Source organism: Muntiacus reevesi, chromosome X (genome assembly GCF_963930625.1).
Source record: "Muntiacus reevesi chromosome X, mMunRee1.1, whole genome shotgun sequence".
NCBI lineage: Eukaryota > Metazoa > Chordata > Mammalia > Artiodactyla > Cervidae > Muntiacus > Muntiacus reevesi.
This window is the reverse complement of record NC_089271.1, coordinates 132,196,892-132,212,189: the sequence shown is the minus strand read 5'-3', so window position 1 is coordinate 132,212,189 and position 15,298 is coordinate 132,196,892. Positions and strand designations below refer to the sequence as shown.

Sequence of the window (15,298 nt, the reverse complement as noted above, 5' to 3'; positions counted from 1 at the left end):
AGGGTAACTGCTCTTACTATTTCTATTCAATAATGTGCTCAAAGTAGTAGCCAGGGCAAATAGTCAAGAAAAAAATAATAAAAGGCATCAGATTGGAAAGGAGGCAATGAAACTTTCTCTATTAGCAGATGACATGAACTTACACATAGCAAATCCTAAGGAACTGGGTAAAAAGACTGTTAGAATTAATAAATGAGTTCATCAAGGTTACAGGATACAATTTCAATATGTAGAAATCAGTTGTACTTCTATAGTTGAAATAAAAAATATAAAATGGAATTAAGAAAAAATTTCATTAATAATAGTACGCAAAAGGAAAGAACACTTTGGAATAAATTTAACAAAAGAAGCACAAAAGTTGTACTCTGAAAACTACAAAACATCGCTGAAAAATAAGATCTAAATAAATGGGTAAATATCCTATGTTCATGGATTGAATTAATAATGTTAAGATGGCAATGCTCCCCAAACTGATCTGAAGATTTAACATACAGCCTATCAGAATCTCAACAGACTTCCTTGTAGAAACTGTCTAGCTGATTCTAAAGTTCATATATAACTGCAAGGGACTTAGCATAGTCAAAACAATATTGAAAAACAAGAACAAAGTAGAAAGACTCAAATTTCCTAATTTCAAAACTTACTAATAAGCAATGGTAATCAAAACAGTTTGGTACTGGCATAAGAACTGACATAGGGATCAACAGAACAGAACTGATAGTCCAGAAATAAAGCCATGTATCTGAGTTTGAGTAAACTTCAGGAGTTGATAATGGACAGGGAGGCCTGGCGTGCTGCAATCCATGGGGACACAAAGAGTTGGACACAACTGAGCGACTGAACTGAACTGATCTTTGGTAAACTGCTTTTCAATAAGAGTGCTAAGATTATTCAATAGGCAGAGGACAGTCTTTTTAACAAATGGTACTACGCACAATTGGATAGCCACATGCAAAAGAATGAAATTGGACCCTTACTTCATACCATATACAAATACAACTAAAAACAAAAAGTTAAATGTTAGGGTTGAATGATGAAATAGAAGAAAACATAGAGGTAAATCCCTATGTCCTCAGTTTTGGCAAACAATTCCTAACTGTGATACCAAAACCATAAACAACAAAACAAAATATAATTTGAACTTCATCAAAATTAAAAACTTTTATGTACTGAAGTACATTATCAAGAAAAGTGAAAAGACAACCTATAGGATGGGGGGAATACTTGCAATTATGTGTCTGACAAGGGATTAATACATAGAATTCCAACTCATCAACAATAAACAATTCAATCAGGAATTGAACAAAGATCATGAATAGATATTTCTGCAGAGAAGATGCACAATCGACCAAAAAAACATGAAAAGACACTCAACGTCACTAATCACAGGCAAAATGCAAATCAAATTCATATTGAGATACTACTTCTCACCCATTAGGATGGCTATTATGAAAAACAAAACAAAACCAGGTAATAATGAATGTTGGCTAGGGGATGGAGAAATTAGAACCCTTGTAAAGTGTTAGTGGGAATTTTTGCAAAATGGTGCAATTTCTGTGGAATAGTTTTGCAGTTCCAAAATAAGCTGAACATAGAATTACCATATGACTTGCACATCCACTCCTAGGAATCCACCCAAAAGATTTGAAAACAATTTATCAAACAAAAAAACATTTACATATATGTTCATAGCAGCATTATTCAAAATAGTTGAAAGTAGGAAACAATGCCAATGACTATCAGTTTGTGAATGAATAAACAAAATGTGTTATATTTTTATAATGGAATATCATTTAGCCATAAAAAGGAAGGAAGCTCTGATTCATGCTACAACATGGATGACCACTGAATATATTACACTAACTTAAAGAAGCCAGTCAAATAAGGTAACATATTGTATGACTCCATTCATATAAAATGTCCAAAATAAGGCTAACCACAGAGATAGGAAGCAGATTTGTCGCTGCTTATGGCTGAAGAAGATAGGGGGTGGGAGAACTGTTATCTAAAGAGCAGGTGTTTATTTTTCTGGTGATAAAAATATATCAAAATTGACTGGTAATATTTGCACATATCTGTGAATTTACTAAAAATTATGGAATTGTACATCTTTTTTTTATTGAAGTACAGCTGAATCATAATGTCGTGTTAGAGACCACTTCCTCCCTCCACCCCCACCACATGAGGCTGTGGCGCACGGTGTAGAAGTGCCTTTGAGCCCCGACTCTTTGCTTCCCGAGTGGGAGGAAATCTTGTAATGGAGTGGTTCCTATCTCACACTAACAAGTGCCTGATTGCCTCAGGATCGAGGGATTGACGAATGTCCGAAGTTTCCATGGGGTAAGTTCTCTTAAGGAATGTCATCTGGCACGTGGATGCTCACAATAAGATACAGGAGGAATTAGAGAACTGGAGAAACAGATGGAAGATGCTTACTGGGGGACCAAAAGGAAAATGTGACCCAGCAGTTCAAGCCAGATACCTAATGATGGTTTTGATGAAGAAAGTCAAGAGACTATTAGAAGCCAAAGAATGAAATTTCTGGAGCAGTGGATGATGATTTTCTTAAGGCTAAATCCTGGAACAAGTAGTTATATGATTATGAAGCTCATATGCCAGACAGATGGGGTCACAGTGGCTATAAAGAGTTATACCCTCAAGAATCTGAAACAGACAGTGATCAACAAGATAGTACATGCTGTCTAATAGGGAAAAAACGTTTCCCCAGGTAAAATCATCTACCCATGAATCCCACAAACACAAAAAGTCAAAGAAATCCCACAAAAAAATGAGGAAAAAAAAGTCACACAAAAACCAGAAGAAAAGCAAAAAGGAAGCCACAGATAGAACAGCAGATTCCTCAAGTGAGATCTCAGAAGAAACTGGGGCTTCTAGTGCTAGGAAAAGGAGACAACCACAAAAGCACAAGAAAAAATCCAGGGAAGTCTCTCAAGAAATCTGCTTTATTCCTAGAGGCAGAAAGTGACACTTTCCAGTCAGATGATTCTGCATCCAGCAGTTCAGAGGAAAGAGACAGTAAGAAAAGCAAAAGGAAAAAGAGAAAAAAGCCCACATCCCTACAATTCATTCTATTCATTGTACAATGAAATACAAAAAAGGACAAAGGCACAAATTGGAAAGTGGCTACAGATGAAAGGTCTGTTGAGGGTTCAGAGGATAACTAAATGAGAAAGAAACATTCTTGTTTCCTGCATGACTGGATATTTATAGTTCTTATATCTTGGAGTTTGCCAGTGAGGCTATTGCTCAGCACAGGGGGCCTGAGGTCAGAGACCTCCTGTGCCATCTACATGAGTTCTGTCAGACTTCCTGTCTTCTATAAACTTGATCCTCTTACTGTTAATAGGGAATCTGTTATTTTGCTATGAAGGTTTCTTGAAGAGTTTATTTTTGTGATTAATCACATTTAGAATAGAGTGCATATGCAGCAAATTAAAGGACCCAGATATGCAGATGATAGCACTCTCATGGCAGAAAGTGAAGAGGAACTAAAGAGCCTCTTGATGAGGGTGAAAGAGGAGAGTGAAAAACTTGGCTTAAAACTCAACATTCAAAAAACGAAGATCACAGCATCCAGTCCCATCACTTCATGGCAAACAAATGGGGAAACAATGGAAACAGTGACAGATTTTATTTTCTTGAGCTCCAAAAACACTGCAGACGGTGACTGCCGCCATGAAATTAAAAGACGCTTGTTCCTTGGAAGGAAAGCTATGACAAACCTAGACAGTGTATTAAAAAGCAGAGGCACCAATTTGCTGACAAAGGTCCGTATGGTTTTCAAAGCTATGGTTTTTCCAGTAGTCGTGTATGGATGTGAGAGCTGGACCATAAAGAAGGTTGGGTGCCAAAGAATTGATGCTTTCAAATTGTGATGCTGGAGAAGACTCTTGAGGGTCCCTTGGACTGCAAGGAAATCAAATTAGTCAATCCTAAAGAAAATCAACCTTGAATATTTACTGGAAGGACTGATACAGAAGTTGAAACTCCAATACTCTGACCACCTGATGTGAAGAGCCAACTCATCAGAAAATACTCTGATGCTGGGAAAGATTGAGGCAAAAGGAGAAGGGGGCAGCAAAGGATGCGATGGTTTGACAGCATCACCAATTCAATGGACAGGAATTTGAACAAACTCAGGAAGATAGTAGAGGGGAAGGGAGCCTAGCATGCTACAGTCCATGGGGTAACAAAGAGTTGGACACAATTTAGCAACTGAACAACAACAAAGGACCCAGAAAGCTAAATCCAGTAATGACCTGGGTATACTAATTGCAATGTCAAATTTGGGGAAAGCAAGGGCTGGAGTCAAGAGATGGATTGGCGCTCGTGCTGTATAGAATGGTATGATAAAGGAATATTTTGTTGCTCTGTCTGTTTATACAGTAGGTCCCACAACTTGACTTTTTTTGTCTTTAGCCTTGGTGCTTTGATCTTCCTGGATATTGGCCCCACAGGCATGGTCCAGTTTACTTAACAAGGAACTGAACATAAGAACAAACACCTTCCACTCAGGATAACATCCACAGATAGCTGTTACAGGTAGAGACAGGGGGTTTTGTCAAATTTCTCTGCTGGACGGGGTCTGTGGTTACACTTTGTATATACCTAAACATGGTAACTGGATAGGAAAAGGTTTTCTAGTTCCATTGCTTAATGCCTAAATGTACTTGGGTTCAAAATTATTTATTTAGTTGTCATAGGTTAAGTCCTAAACCAAATGAGGAAGAATTAGGCATCAGTCATGCTGTCTAGTGGTGTGTTGAATAGGATTCAGAGCAAGCAACAGTCATTTAAATGTTGTCTTCCTTGCTCATTTCTTAATCTGTTAATGAACTTTAGATTTTCCCTGAAACTAGGTTGAATCAGTTCTAAAATGAAATGGGTTTCTCGGGGACATATCCAATTCTTCCAAGTCTGCCTTTGGATTAAAGGACCAAGCAGAGATCTTGTTATTTCCCTTTGCTATCTACTGTGATCCTACTATGTTAAGTCTTAAGAAACCAAGATATCACTGGAAGACTGGCAGAACACAAATGAATTTTTTTCATTATGGCAGATCAAGTGACTTTGTTTTTTCCTGGCTGTCACTTCATGCACTGAGCAAAAAGCTTGAAAACTCAGGAAAAAAGAAAAATCCCCAGTGTGCTAGTTTCAGGTATAAAGCAAAGTGATTCAAATATACATATATGTATATTCTTTTTCAGATTATTTTCCATTGTAGTTTATTATAGGATATTGAATATAGTTCCCTGTGTTATACAGTAGGACCTCACTGGTTATCTATTTTCTATATAACAGTTTGTATCTGCTAATCCCAAACTACTAATTCATACCTCTCCCACCTTTCCCTTTTGGTAGCCACAAGTTTGTTTTCTACATCTGTGAGCCTGTTTCTGTTCTGTAAATAAGTTCATTTGTATCATTTTGTCAGATTCCACATAAGATATTTGTCTTTATCTACCTTACTTCACTTAATATGATAAGCTCTATGTACATTCAGTTCAGTTTAGTTCAGTTGCTCAGTCATGTCTGACTCTTTGCGACCCCATGGACTGCAGCACGCCAGGCCTCCCTGTCCATCACCAACTCCTGGAGTTTACTCAAGCTCATGTCCATTGAGTCAGTGATGCCATCCAAGTATCTCATCCTCTGTCATCCCCTAGATCCATTCATGTTGCTGTAAATGGCATTATTTTATTCTTCTTCATGGCTGAGTAATATTCCACTGTATAAATGTACCACATCTTCTTTATTCATTCATCTATCAATGGACAATTACATTGTTTCCATGCTTTGTCTATTATAAATTGGAACTGTACATTTTAAATGAATGGATTCTACGGTATGTGAATTAAAGCTCAATAAACCTGCTTTTTTAAAAAAAAAAATCTAAATTAATACAGAAAACCCATGATGAACATTACACCAGTACTTTAAATAAAGACAGCCTCGGTATTACTGACAGTATTACTGATTTTTTTAATTTCCTCAAGCTCCAGTATGGCTCAGCATGGCACTGCATACTCAATGACAACTTTTTAAATCTTAAGCATTTCAATGGACCCCTGAAATTTCAGGAGTCACCCAATACATTCAACTCTCTTTTCTTAGAAATAGCTTCCTTTTCATAGTTACATTTGAATAGTGATTGTGATATTTAAATAATGTAACCATCATAATTAGCACAAATGGCATAAAGAGGTTTTTTCATATCAAACCACTGACTCATGATGACATGGGCAGTGCAAGCAAAATCAAAAGGACAACTAGCGAAGAGATCCCTAGTCAAGAGAATTCAATGCATGGTGGCATCAATTAATATCACTTAAAGGCTTTTGACTTGTTAAATGAGGCTCCTAATATACTTGGTTCGGTGGAGGGTTGCTGGGTAAAATATAGGACCATCCAGTTGAACTCAAATTTTAGATAAACAGCGGGTACATTTTTAGTGTACGAATGTCAACAATACTGCATGAAATTTCCTTATACCAAAGGAAAAAAAAAAGTTGTTTACCTGAAATTCAAATTATCTGAACATCCTGTATTTTTATTTGCTAAATATGGCAGCCCTAATTTGAGGAAATAATTGCTAGTAGAGCAAACCATGAAACTGAAAATAGCCAGTGAGGGTGGCTGTGGATTTTGAATCTGACCTATGAACTACAGTTTCGTGAATTTCTTAATAAGAGTGAAGAAAAATCACTGGAAAAAACAAGAATCCACTCTGAAATATTTTGATTACTTAACATTTCCAACCACTACTCCATCTATCCCAACAGGCTAGAAAACAAAACTTTTACAATTGTTTACATATTTGCTTACAGAAACACACAATGTTTTCTAATATTTTCAACTAAAATATTTCTCCCTTCTTTCCTGAATTTCGTATTACTAATGATAAAAGACAGGTGTAAGGTTTTGGTTTGGGTTAGTATTTAAAAGAGAAAAGAATAAAGTTCAGTTGCAAGTGTCCAGAATGCCAAGGCTTATATTTAGAGCTTCCGTCTCCCTTCAAAGTTCAGGACCCACGCTTAAAAGCCTCCTTTCCTCTAGACTTCATACAGAAAGACTGCCAGCAGTCCAGCTGCGACACCTACAGCCACCCCCAGCACAGAGGCCCAACCTCCCCTTCCTCACCTGGGCAAGAGCCCAGAGGCACTTAATTTCAACCTTTACCTGCTTTCTCAAGGACATAAAACAGTTCACTTAAAAGAGCTTTAACCAAAGTGCTCAGAAATTATGAGAGGGGAAAAAAAGATGAGACAAAGAAAAAGGGGAAAAAAATGTATTTTAAAAAATGTTTCTTCTCACAATGTGTATGAGAAGGGGGAAATATAGCAAGGGACCATATAAGTATGTTGCTTTTAGTAAGTTCATGTCCATCTCAGACTGCTGATCGCTCCGTTAAGCCTGTGTAATCTTTACAACATCTCAATGAAGCAGAGAGGTGTAAGTTATAGCCACTTACAAGTGAGGGGATTGAATAAAACCTTGAGCAAATCATCTGCTATTACAATAACCTATATCATCACGAAAAGGCCAATCATATAGACATTAACTAACTACCAGGTATTTCACATTTTCATTACTGCGCTGGATGTCTTTAAGTTTCATTAAGGTAGAAACTGTCTTAGAGATCCAACTTAATATCTTATTATTATATACATGCTTATATATATATATAGAGGACTTCCCTGGTAGCTCAGATGGTAAAGCGTCTGCCTACAATGCAGGAGACCTGGGTTTGATCCCTGGGTTGGGAAGATCCCCCGGAGAAGGAAATGGCAACCCACTCCAGTATTCTTGCCTGGAAAATCCCATGGACTGAGGATCCAGGCAGGCTACAGTCCGTGGGGTCGCAAAGAGCCAGACACGACTAAACGATTTCACTTCACTTCACTTCACTTTATATATATATATATAATATATATATATACACACACACATATATAAATATATATATACATATATACATATACATATACATATATATATATATACACACATGTCACTGTTCAGTCACTAAGTTGTATCTGACTCTTTGTTACCCCATGGACTGTAGCCTGCCAGGCTCCTCTGTCCATGGGATTCTCCAGGCAAGAAAACTAGAGTGGGTTGCCATGCCCTCCTCCCGGGGATCTTCCCAACCCAGGGATCAAACCCGGGTCTCCTTAGTCTCCTGCATTGGCAGGTGGCTTCTTTACTACTGAGCCACCTGGGAAGTCCCAAATACTGCATGTGTACACAACAGAGTACTAAGCAGCTATAAAACAGAATGAGGAAAATCTCCATATACTACTGCAAAGTTATCTTCAGAATACATTTCTAAGCAAAGCAAAACAAAAGCAAAAAATCCTCAGTGTGTACAGTATGCTCTTGTTTATCTAAGAAAGGAATTGGGATGGCTACCTGTATGAGAAAGAGAGAAAGGTAATAGTTAGACTTCTTTGAATACATCTTCTTTTGTAGACTAGACTTTTGAATTGTGTAAATATCATATACCTAAATCAAAATTGCATTTAAAAACCAATATTAAAATCACAAGTAAAATTAAATAAATGGCCCAAACTGTGTATCCTTGTTAGTTGTATAATTGTATAAACAGAAATTACAATTCAAGTGACTTTAAAACACAACTTAAATGTAGATTTCTAGTGGGATATAAAGACAAAAAAAAAAAAACCTGCCCCAAAGCACAACTGTGCAGACACGCACACACATACACACACATATTGTAAATGGCGTCCAGTAATCACATTGCTGATGGCCGTGTTGGTATTGTTATTCTGAGGCTGTTGTGTATATATGGTGGGATAAACAAAATGATAATTATGTAGGTATCACTGAACCTCTGTATTTGTCAAAAGGGAATACATATATAGTTATCATTGAGGTTAATTAAATTTGAATGGTCATTATCAATAAGAACTCATGATACAGTTTATCCTAAAGAAAAATTATAGTTGTATTAATATATTCAAGAAAGGCTTTAAAACAATGATCCATCTAGTAGAAATAATACTGCTAATAATTATATTGTGATATCTAAATAACATTCCCCTCCAAATAAAGAAACAAGGGCTCCATTTTCTAAATGACTGATAATGGGCTCTAGAGCAGAAATGTACAAGAGGACCCTGGAGCATCTTACACTGAAAAGTAAGGAAGCCATCAAAGACTCCTAGGGCCATGTCAAAAGGACTTCGAAGCCAATATAAATAAGCTTCCATTGTTCAAATATGGGATCATTTGAAGATCAATAAGGGTAATAACTATGAGGACTGAAGCACATCATATACGTCTAAAGGCAAGAGTTCATAATCATGCTAAAAATGATCACTGAGCATTTCTGGAAGGTGGTAAAGAACCAGCGAATTATGTTGGCAGCTGGAAAATAAAGGGGAAGTATAGATCACTCATCTTGTCTTTTCCATGTGATTTCTCCATCAGGATAAATGTACCATAAAAGAGCTAAGTGCAAACACTTGGGAAATTGTGACGACGGTGTCAGCATCAGGTGAAAATTGTGGCGCCCCAACCACAATGTGGAAAACCAGCGGGGAAGTGGAGAGAGTAACAGCAAGACCAGCTTGCAGACTGTCATGACGGTGTAAAGAGAATGACAAAGAGATCTGGAAAAGAAATAGTGGTAATGAGGAAGGAGAAGAGTGGACAGATTTAATCAACTAATTGGATGAATGAGAGGAGTGCAAATTATCAGTAAAGTTTTATACCTTAGGTGATTGATGGATGGTAGTGCCATTAACCAAATTGATGATTCTAAGTGGCAGTGCAAAAATATAATTGACAATTCTAAAGAAAAGCAACACTCTTATCAAATTCCAACAAAATTCAAAATTATCCTTAGAAGAAAATGCACACTGGCCAATTAGGGAATAAGGAAAAAGAGGAAAAGAAGTAAGTTCTGGTATTCCCCTTCTTCTAAGAATCTTTACTTTTCTCATAAGATCCATTTTTACTCCCAATGTATACACATACATTTTTGAATGCTGACTATGTTCATTTTTGGCTTTCGTTTATCAGAAGACACTTCCAATAAGTGATCTATACTCGTTGCTTCAAGGACGAGTCCAAAGTCCTCACTCAACCAATTTCTAGCTCTGTGACTAGAAAAAAACCAAGTAACTGTCAAGTATTCTCCTAGGCAACTAGTATGTACATTTCCAGCAATTCTCAATACCTGGGAAGTCAGATATAATTATCTGAAATTCATCAATGAGGACACTGAGACCCAGAGATCTTAAATAACTTGTCCAATGTCAAAACTGGAATTTAAAATCCAGGAATCTCTTCTGGATCAAGAACTGCAAGGTGCCTAAATGAATGCTGGTCACAGAACGACCACTGAAAATATTTGGGGACTTCTCCCACTTTTCCACAGGATAAATTACAGCACCATTTCTTTCAGTAAAGCAGAAAGAATCTTACTTTCCAATAATATCTGATCATAAAATGTCACGTTTCTATAGCAAATGTCACAATCTATAGCAAAATTACCTGAATATAAAGCCAAACAATCCTTTTTAACACATAAAATGAGAATTTACAGTATCTTACAATACAATGCCTAGAATGAACCAGTTTGGAAGGAACTTCATCTGTTCAAAGTGCAGCAAAGAAATCAGTAAATAAGAGGTCTCAGAGACAAAACACATGTCACGAAGTTGAAGCACAAATGCACATTTATATTAGTAACTAATATGCCCCTTAGTCCTTCTAGTACAATTCCTAAGAAGCTTGGCAGACTGGTTTTAAGCCTGCAACAAATCATTAGGGGGCAAGAAGGGAGCCACACGAAGGCACACTGACAACTGCAATGTATAACATTTGACAGCAATGGAAAGGGGGAAATCATAGAAACCAGCTCAAGGAAGGTTAAGGAGAGCGCACACTTGAGAATCATATATTACAGAAGCGAACAGCACTACAAGTCTCAACAGATCCTAAGGGTGTCTCTAAGAGACTGTTAGTAACAGGTGTAAAGATGCCGCAAATCAGCAAGAACAATATTCAAATGAAGTATTTAAAATGAAAAATATATTGGCGTTAAAGGGGTAAATTGTTATTTAAAAAGAAAAAATTCTAGAATGTTTCATTTGCCAAGGAATCAAGAAATCTGAGGTTTTAACTGTCATGAGCAGCATCTTCACTTTTTATCACCTTTTTTTTTTCATTTATTTTTATTAGTTGGAAGCTAATTACTTTACAATATTGTAGTGGTTTTTGTCATATATTGACAAGAATCAGCCATGGATTTACATGTATTCCCCATCCTGATCCCCCCTCCCACCTCCCTCTCCGCCTTATTTTTAATAAACATATAGCAAATTTCCCTAAAGTTGCATCAACCATTTTAACCCTGCTATTAAAATAAATCTTAGAATGTATAATGAAGTAGTGGGTAATGAAAACATGCATATTAAGAGATCTGGGAGATTATAGCAAGAAAAATTCACTCCTCATCACTATACATTTATTAATGAAGAAAATGCATATGAGAGATGCAGTTTACTATCTGTACCTTCATTACTAGTAGAAATAATACAGAAAAGTGTCCATTAGGATATAACTTCGTTTCCAAGCCTCAGGACACATACACACCCCAGTCTGCCTCCGTATTAGGTGTTCTTCAGGCTCTTGACCCTCACAATGCAATGCTCTACAGTATCTGAGCAACACTACCATACAATCAGTTCAGTTGCTCAGTCGTGTCCTACTCTTTGCGATCCCATGGACTGCAGCATGCCCGACTTCCCTTTCCATCATCAAGTCCCAGAGTTTTCTGAAACTCATGTCCATCAAGTCAGTGATGCCATCCAACCATCTCTTCCTCTATCGTCCCCTTCTCCTCCTGCCTTCAATCTTTCCCAGCATCAGAGTCTTTTCCAATGAGTCAGCTCTTCATATCAGGTGGCCAGAATATTGGAGCTTCAACTTCACCATCAGTTCTTCCAATGAATATTCAGGACTGATCTCCTTTAGGATGGACTGGTTTGATCTCCTTGCAGTCCAAGGGACTCTCAAGAGTCTTCTCCAGCACCACAGTACAAAAGCATCAATATCCCAGATACAACAGCCCTTCCATCCTTTTGGTTAAGAACATGAACTCTGGGTTCAAATTCTAGCTCTGACCACTGAATTGTATGATCTGCGCACTGTACAGATTCTCATCTGTAACATGGACAGTAAGGGACTTCGCTGGTGGTCCAGTGATTAAGAACCTGCCTTCCAATGCGGGGGATGTGTGTTGGATCCCTGACCAGGGAACTAAGACTGCCACATGCCCTGGGACAACTAAGCAGTGCAACCAGAGAGAAGCCTGGGCACAGGAAGATCCCACATGCCACAGCAAAGGTCCCATGTGCCACAACTAAGACCTGATGCAGCCAAAAATAAATAAATAAATATTTTTAAAAAGGAATGATCATAACTTATAAAAACTGGACAAAAAATGTACTTGGCACTTAACATCACTGAAAAAAAGTTAGTGATGTGTAATTTAGAGTACGCCTACAAAGAACCAGGCACTGCGCAGGGCATTAGGGATACTGAGATGAAAAAGGAACAGTCAACACCTTCAAAGAACTCAATCTCTTGGGGAAAACAGACCATTAAAACAGAGCATATATGTGCTGTGAATTAAGGTATGTGTGCTATGGGGCTATGGAACATCAAAAAGGAAGACAACCCAACAGATTCCCAGAGGACAGGTCTCTTGTGTCTTAAAGGAAGTTAGACAAGCAAAACAAAGGCTACCACAATGTCTCCTGAGGCACAGTTAGGTTTAATAACTGCACATCATGTGTAAGTGAATGTGAGGTACTTTCTGTTTGTAAACTGCAAAACATTATATGCACATTATTGACTAAAGCTACTGAAAATACCTAACTGCCCCCAAACCTCTCTGCCATCCACCAATCAGGCAGCCTGAAACTTCACAATAGAGGCTCATCTGCCAAGCATGCCTTACATTCTTTTAGAAAAGGCAAAACACACCTAAAAGTGGAGGCAGATGAAAAGAGAACTAATCGTTAGGAAGTCCTCTAGGTATCATGTACTTTACATTATTTATTTCACCTAATCCTCACAACAACCTGGTGAGGAAGGTATCCTGATCCTCATTTTACAGATTAAAAGAAAAAAAAAAAAAAAAACAAGCAGTTTCGCATGGTTAATTAATGTGCCCAAGGTCACACAACTAAGTGGATGAGCTGGGATTGTAATACTGAAAACTTGAACTGCAATCACTAAATCACACTGCTCTTCTAGTATACTGACCTGGCGGTAACACACATCAAGGGGTCACTGTGTTAGTTTGCTGGAGCTGCCATAATGAAGTACCACCGACAGGGTGGCTCCAGTAACGGAAATGTGTGTCTCACAATTCTGGAGGCTAGAAGTCTGACATCAACGTGTTGTCAAGGTTGATTTCTTCTGAGGCCTCTCTCCTTGAGAGAGACGGCAGATGGCCTGTGTCTTCATACAGTCCTCTCTCTGTGTCTTAATCTCCTCTTCTTATGAGGACATCAGTCATGCTGGATTAGGGCCCACCCTAAAATATCCTATCTCCAAATGTAGTCAAAGTCTGAAATACTGGGGGAATTAGGACTTCCACGTCTGGATTTAGCAGGAATCACAAACAATTCAGCTCCTGGCAGTCACACAGTGAAAAAGATCCTTCTTTGAAAAGTACATGGGGAAGGACCTCAAATGTTTTTAAATCATAAATGAAATCTGTGAAGGTTTTTTTGAGAAATACAGGTATGTACTTACAGCAAGAAAGAGCCAAATGGTCAATGATTACCTAGGGAGTAGTTTGGAAATGTGTTGGGGTGCTTTTACAACCCTTAATTATTGACAGGAACCACTCTGGCAGAGGCCAGAGGCATGGAATGTGGAGCAGTTCCACGTAACAAAGAATCATCCCATATCCCAAAGGAGAAAAATGCTCTGTCAGACTAAACCCAACACAGGTATCAAGAGCACTTGTGCATATACTAATACGAAGTAGAGCTTATTAAAAGTTAAGAGAGAATGCCAAGAATTTAGGAAAAAGACTTTATGGAGCTATAAGTTTCAATCAAATAAAGACATTATCTCAAAATTAAATGATGTACTCACTCCATGCTCTATATATTAGAGCATTTTCAACCTCCCACTTCTTGAAAAGGATTTCAATGCAATAATGGCATTACAGCAAAAGCAATGAAACCTCTGCAAAAAATGTCATGGAGGATATGAGAATCCTTTTATTAAATTTCGAGCAAAACGTTATTAAATTAGTAGCCAGAAAAACCATGTCGATCTCAATAAAAGCTACTTTTAATATTTCAGATGACTGTCACACTATATATTTTTGAGATTTTTTTATAACTCTAAAAGAGCTCTGCTGCGAAAGATGATATTTGAAAGTTGCTTGGGGACTGCCTGTTGTTTTTCAATCTTCTCTGAGTTAGAGACATCTACTGCACAACTTCTGCATAGCTTCTTGTTTTACTGTTTCTCTTTTTAAACCATCCTCTATTCCTCATCACCTAGAGAAGGATATGGTCTTGGAGGACTTCTGAAGTACTGCTGCTGCTAAGTCACTTCAGTCGTGTCTGACTCTGTGCGACCCCATAGACAGAAGCCCACAAGGCTCCTCCGTCCCCGGGATTCTCCAGGCAAGAACACTGGAGTGGGTTGCCATTTCCTTCTCCAATGCATGAAAGTGAAAAGTGAAAGGGAAGTCGCTCAGTCATGTCCGACTCTTGGCGACGCCATGGACTGCAGCCTACCAGGCTCCTCCATCCATGGGCGAAGACTAGGAACCTAAAATATGCCTCGACAGGTGATAATATATTTCAAAATGCAGGATATGCTTTCTGTGATAGCTCAACAGTATCCCGTCCCATATCACAACATAAGAAATTGTTTCATCACTAAACTCATAAATATGGCCCAGGTCATTTATGAGAATACCATACTTCCTCATTTTCTCCATGCTGACAGTCTATAATTTGTCCTGGCATGTTTTCTCTACTTCAAGTGTTTTCTTCTTTCTCTTATCATACACAACAAACAAGTCTGGTTGGTTATCGCTTATTCTAACATTTTTACAGTCCACGTGCATCACTGATTTTCTATTTTCCTGAACTTCTTAGAATTATCTTCCTTCTCACAAACACACTTTCTCCACAGAAGTAGGCACAAGCATCAGTGACTTCATTCTATCCTCTAGGACAATGTGCCCTCATAATTATATCCCCAAACA

The 15,298-nt window shown here is 37.9% G+C and overlaps 1 protein-coding gene and 1 pseudogene across 3 annotated transcripts in view; one reads left to right on the top strand and one right to left on the bottom strand.

Annotated features, from left to right (window-relative positions):
• KLHL13 (kelch like family member 13) overlaps positions 1-15,298 on the bottom strand; it is a 194,836-nt gene that overhangs the window by 130,497 nt on the left and 49,041 nt on the right. The window lies entirely within an intron of this gene.
• On the top strand, positions 2,321-3,185 carry LOC136154778 (uncharacterized protein NKAPD1 pseudogene; annotated as a pseudogene).